At 47.7% G+C, this 6,440-nt stretch overlaps 1 protein-coding gene across 1 annotated transcript in view; it reads left to right on the forward strand.

Annotated features, from left to right (window-relative positions):
• The first annotated feature begins 5,616 nt into the window (after positions 1-5,616).
• Positions 5,617-6,440, forward strand: part of TMC7 (transmembrane channel like 7) — a 51,247-nt gene continuing 50,423 nt past the window's right edge. Inside the window, exon 1 of the mRNA XM_012805672.2 lies at positions 5,617-5,668. The gene's annotated coding sequence lies outside the window, so the exon portion shown is untranslated. The remainder of the gene's footprint in view (positions 5,669-6,440) is intronic.

Below are 6,440 nucleotides of genomic sequence, written 5' to 3' on the forward strand. Positions count from 1 at the left end.
CACTCTACCCAGGGGGACAGCTTGAGGCTCTGTCTAAAAAAAGAAAGAAATCATATGGCAAATAGTAAATATTTACTATCTGGATTGTCACAGAAGAGGTTTGCTGACCTCTTTTCTAAGCATGTTACATGTGGTAGCCACCTAATCCTCAGGACAGCTTTATGAGGTAGGAACTGTTGTTCCCATTTTATAGGTGGGAAAATGGAGGCACAGGATGGTGAAGAAATTTACCAGCTTATACAGATGGCAGGTGGAGCTGGGATGAAAATCTAGGCAGGGTTTCTTTGGAGCCTGTGCTCTTAACTGTTGTACCTTGCCATCTTCTTGGACAGATAGAATCATAGTGACTGCTCCACAGACAGCTCACTATATGATTTCTGGCCTTGAAAACCAGGAGAGTTGGGTTCTAGGCTGAGCAGGTGCTCTGATGATAGAGTTAGTCACTACTTTTGAAGGCTGTTTGCTCATCTGGTGGTAAAGCTTTAGAGCCAGTCAGTCAGCAGGCCCCACCCAGGTGCTGGTTACGGTGATTCATGTGGGTCCTCCTGTACTGCTGTTCCGGAGTCTGGCAGGCAAAGGAGGCCCCCAGGGCCTCTGGCTCCTCCCTTCTCAGACCAGGATCTGGATTGCCGTGAGCAAGGTCCCTTGAGGCTGTGCAACACAGCAGCCACTAGCCCCATGCAGCTATACAAATGTCAATTTAATTAAGTCCAATACAGTTAAAAATCCATTAATCACACCAGCCATATTTTGGTTGTTTAATAGTCCCATGGGGCTAGTGGTCACCATACTGCACAGTGAGGATATAGAATGTGACCTTCATTGCAGAAGCCCAACAAGTGGTGCCCGGGTTTGGATTTCAGCCATACCACCCTGTGTAGCTTAAGGACAGGAATAGCCAGAGGGATGCTATTAAATCTGAATCAGATAGTCACTCTTCTGCTGTAGTCCCCTTCCCCCACCTTGGTTCCCACCTGAGAACAAGCCAGTGCCTTCAGCATGCCTGAGTGGCCTGGCCTGTTCCTCCCCTGACCTCCTCTCCATCTCTCCCTTCTGAACACCATTCTGCCCCAGGGCCTTTGCACTTGCCCTCCTTGCTCCTTTGGGTGCTGTTCTCCCAGACAGCTAAAGGGCTATTTTTCTCTCTCCTTTCAAGGCTTCATTCAAATGCCACTTTCTCAGGACACCATCCTTGGCAAACCTGTTTCCCCATCTTCCAGACTTTATTTTTTTTCCACATACCAACCACCATGTGTAGTATGTTGTTCTTACTTGTTTAATGTGTATCTCCTCCAAATAGCACATCCGTTCTGCAAAAGTGGGAAGTGGTGTGTTGTTGTATTCAAGGCTGTGTCCCAGTCCTAGAAAAGGGCTTGAGTCATGTAGTTACTCAGTGAATGTTTTCAAGTGACTGAGTGAGTGGGTGAGTCAATGAAAGAACGGATGAATGGGTGGGTGTTCTCTCCAGGGCTAGGGCAGTGATGAGTCCCTGGCCTTGGAGACATTTTTTTACTTCATAAATGCATCATAGCAGCTTCAACTAGTGTCCTGGGACAGTTTGAGCACCTGGGTTAAAACCTTTGGGTAGCTATAGGCACAGATTTTTCGGGCACCCAACCTCCAGTTAGCATCCGAAACAAATGTCAAACCATAGCAAGTGGCAAGCAGTCTAAAACGTTCTGAAATCAGTGCCTACTTTGCCTTGTTGGTGATATCAGATTCTCTGTGTGTACAACATTATCATTTTATGAGGAAAAAGCCCAGCAGAGCACCTTTCTAATAGGGCTGGTTTGCATCAAGTAACCCGAAATAAAAAGAATGGAATATGTGGTCCACATCTCAGTCAGTATTTTTGGTCATTTTTTTTTCCAAAAATTTTTCATTTTCATTTTTTTGGTAATTTTTTTCATTTTTCATTTTCATTTTTTGGTATTTTTCTTCATTTTTCATTTTCATTTTTTGGTAATTTTTTTCAATTGTAAAAAAAATCTTTTTTTTTTTTTTTGTTGTTGAGACAGAGCCTCAAGCTGTCCCCCTGGGTAGAGTGCTATGGCTTCACTGCTCACAGCAACTTCCAACTCCTGGGCTCAAGCGAGTCTCCTGCCTCCGCCTCCCAAGTAGCTGGGACCACAGGCACCCGCCACAATGCCCGGCTATTTTTTGGTTGCAGCCATTATTGTTGTTTGTCGGATCCAGGTTGGATTTGAACCCGCCACCTTAAGTGTATGTGGCTGGCGCCTTAGCCGCTTGAGCCACAGGCGCTGAGCCAAAAAAAATCATCTCTATAGGAAAGAATAATGTTCAATGCTTACATTTCATCAGTATTTTTCTTATTTTTTTGGCACCCTTGCTTTGCTGCTGTGCAAAGCACGTACTTTGGTAAGCTTGGTTGGTGATCGGGCATTGCCTGTGTCCACAGCACCAAATCCATTCATTCATTCATTCATTCACCGAGCAGGTATTTATTGAGCATCTGCCATGTGCCAGACTATTCTAGACCCTGGTGATTCAGAGGTGATGGAGAGGGACAAGGTGACTGCGCTCATGGATGTTACAGCCTAATAGGGAGGAAGAGGGTCAGAGGGGTAAACAGAAAAGACAGACTAATAACAGGTGAGTGCGGTGGAGTGGGCCCACAGGAGTTATGTGGGGGTTGGTGGCCTGAGCAAAAGCTCATGGAGGCCAGACATGGTGGGTCAGGATTGTAATCCCAGCACTCTAGGAGGCCGAGGTGGGAGGATCACTTCAGGCTAGGAGTTCAAGACTAGCCTGAGCAACATAGAGATAACTCATCTCGGAAAAAAATAGAAAAATGAGCCAGGTGTTGTTATGGGCACTCGTGGTCCCAGCTACTCAGGAGACTGGGGCAACAGGATCATTTGAGGCTAGGAGTTCCAGGTTGCAGTGAGCTATCATGATGCACGCATTCCAGCCCAGGTGGCAGAGTGAGACTCTGTCTCAAAAAAGAAAAGAAAAGAAAAGCTCATCAAGGCAGAGAGCAAGTCTTCATCCTCCCCTGAGTCCTAGCCTCCAGCCCAGAATCTGGGCTCCGTGAAAGTTTTCAGGCAGAACTAATTCCCATGGCAGCTGGCAAGAGGCCTGGACCTGATGACCTCCGAGGTCTCTTCCCAGTGAGTGGGAAGCTAACCTTTTCATGAACACAGCACCAAATACGGTTGGGCCAGGTTCTTGGCAAGCACACTGGGGAAGCTGGCGGTGGTTTTAGTGCCATTTAGATCGCCCCTTGGTACGATTTGGTGTCTTGTGGAAAGAGCTGCAGAGAAAGTTAAGACCTAAGGCTGCTGTGCAGGTTCCTGCTCTGACCATTCATTCATTCATTCACTCATTCATTCTTTTGTGAAGAAGATACCACTCTGTGCCTCAGAGAGACTCACTTCTCCTTAAAGACCTGGAAAAATACAACATGTTAGACAAAGTAGCTCCGCCTCCCCCACTCCTTCATCTCCAGTAATGACCCAGTCATCCTCCCACCTAAACCATCATCTCCTAATTGCTGAAATCTGACTCCAGTGGCCAGGAAGTTCTAGGTAGTCCTAGATGGAGGCACCCCAATATCTGAAATACGCTCCCCTCTCCCGTGTAAATGGTCAGCAGCAACTCACACTGACCACAGGACTTAAGTGGCCGTGCCAACAGAGACACTTGGCTGGACCAACTCAGTAGAAGGTCTGACAATAACTATAAGGAGATGTTCTTCTTCTCTATGGGTAAGAAGAAAACTGTGGCTCTGCATTGTGAAGCAAGTGGCAGTGAAATCAGAAGTCTGTCTTGACAGCCACGCCTTGGGCATGTCATCTCTCAGTTTCCCCTGTTGAAGAGTCAGGGCAGTGAAGCCTTCTCTGCCTACCTCTGCAGGTTGGTGTGAGAAATCCGGTGATGTCATGCTCCTACCTGAGAATAAGAGGAGGTGGATCCTAGTCATAAAAATAACGATGCCTATGTTCAAAGATGTGGTCATGATATTTTTTGTTTGAAGGTGGGGAACTTCCCCAGAGTGTCTGAAGGAGAAAAATGATTCTTCTTCCATGACAGCTGTTTTTGAAAGTAGAGTTTTCCACTGGGGACTGTCTATATGAAATGCGAATAGAACATATTCTTCCTGTGGCAGTGGATGGTAGAACAATCAAATAATTACCTAGTTTATTTGCATGGCATTTTAACTTTTACAAAGCACTTTCAAATCCACAGCCCACTGAATCTTTTCATGGGGAAGGCTGCAGCTTTGGGGCTAATAAACCTGTGATAGGTCTTCTAGTTCCTGTGTGAGCAAGATAATCTCTCTGAGCCTCAGTTTCTTCATCTGTAAAATGGGGATAATTCTATTCAAAGAGTAGTTTGGCGTGTTAAGTGTGATGTTGCATGTTAAATACTTTGAATAGCTGATAGGAGGTAAATGTGCAATAAATCCTACCACTGTTATTTACGGTGTTTGTAACTCCGTCCATGGTATTCTATCACCTATTCTTGACACGAAGAAATACAGCTCTGAGGCAGCTGTTGTCTCCTGGGGGGTGGCTTGGTCCTGGTAGGGTGGCTTGGCTAGTGTCCAGAGTTTCGGCCTAGAGTCCCTGATCTCACTGCTGTTAAATATTCAGTAAGTCTGTGCTGGTCCATATTCAAAGGCCCTTGTTCCTGGTTAATAGTAGTTCTTTGTTGCTGCCCAGAGGGAGGGTGGCCTTCAGTCAGCCCTCGGACCCTTCAGGCCCCACCCACCCCACTCCCACTTAGGGAGCTGCTTGTGGAAGTGTGTCATATCCTTAGGGTGTGCTGGGCAGGGCATGAAGGGCTGGGGGAGACTCACAGCCTAGCCCATGGCATTGGCAGAGCCCCAGGCTTGTGTCTGTGTGTCATCTTTAGCTGCTCTGATGTGTCTAAACATGCCTGTCCAAGAGGGAAAGATTACAGATGGGCCCAATAAGAGCCAGGCCATGGCTGACCCCTCCCAACCCTCCCCCAGCCTTTCTGGTTAGTGCATTCACGGAGCCTGATGTGTGCCAGGCTCTGCCCTGGGACCGTATACCTGTGTGATCTTATTTTATTTTATTTTTGAGACAGAGTCTCACTATGTCATCCTCGGTACAGTGTCATGGTATCACAGCTCACAGCAACCTTAAACTTTTGGGCTTAAGCAGTTCTCTTTACCTCAGCCTCCCAAGTAGCTGGGGCCACAGGCACCTACCACAGCGCCGGCTATTTTTTGTTACACTTGTCATTGTTATTTAGCTGGCCGGGGCCGAGTTTGAACTCATCAGCCTCGTTATATGTGGCTGGTGCCGTAACCACTGTGCTATGGGTGCCAAGGCCCCTGTGGTCATCTTTAATGCTGAGTGTGTGGGGAGTCCTGTCCTCAGCCTTGCACCCTCCAGAGTGACTCTTGAGAGCATTACATGCTTTAGCGCAGAGCCCCCAGTGGCTTCCTGGCACAGTCACATAGGAAGGTCCTGCCACAGCCTACAAAGCCCGACTCAGTCAGCCCTAGCCACCTCTCTGACCTCAGCATGTCCATTGTTGCTTAACAAACTACTCCAAATGCTGTGGCTTAAGCCATTTTGTCATTTCTGCTGATTCTGGGCACGAGAATGCAGCAGCGCACGGGACATCTGCTGGGGTCAGAGCACCCATGACAGCCTCTTCGTGGCGGTGCCCAGTGAGGATGCCTGGGGTGTTAGGGACATGAGCCAGGGGGCTTTGGCTCTCCTCCTTGTAAGATTACTGCCTCTTCCTCTCCACGTGGTTGAGCCAGGTAGCTGGGCATCTCAACAGCAGCCTGGGTCCCAAGAGCACAGAAGAGGAAGCCACCAGGCCCTCTTATGACCTGGAGCTGTGACTGGCAGAGCATCACTTCTGTTGCATCCTTTGGTTAAAGCGAGTCACAGGTCTAGCTCAGATCAAAGGGGGACCACAGTAGGATCCTCACTCATGTGTCCACCTGCCTCCCCCCATTCACTCTCATCCAACATGCCCGTGAACACACCGCCATCCCTGGGCTTTGCACTTACTGTTTCCCTCTGTCCAGGTGCTTTTCCCCAAATAGTCACAGATCTTCCCTTCATTCAGTCTGTGATAAATGTCACCTCCATAGGGAAACCATACCAGACCCTGCCCCATCAAAAACATCACATACCACCTCCATGCTCTTACATCACTCTGTTTTGTGTTTTTTTTTCATTGCATAATGTTTACTGCCTGTTCATTTTCTTTTTTTCTTTTTCTTTTTCTTTTTTTTTTGAGACAGAGGGTCACTATGTCACCCTTGATAGAGTGCTGTGGTGTCACAGCTCCAACTCCTGGGCTCAAGCAATTCTCTTGCCTCAGCCTCCCAAATAGCTGGGACTACAGGCACCTGCCACAGTGCCCGGCTATTTTTTGGTTACAGCCATCATTGTTGTTTGGCAGGCCCAGGCTAGATTCGAACCCAC

The sequence above is a fragment of the Otolemur garnettii genome, unplaced genomic scaffold (assembly GCF_000181295.1).
Source record: "Otolemur garnettii isolate 467f Iridium unplaced genomic scaffold, OtoGar3 scaffold00044, whole genome shotgun sequence".
NCBI classification, from domain to species: domain Eukaryota; kingdom Metazoa; phylum Chordata; class Mammalia; order Primates; family Galagidae; genus Otolemur; species Otolemur garnettii.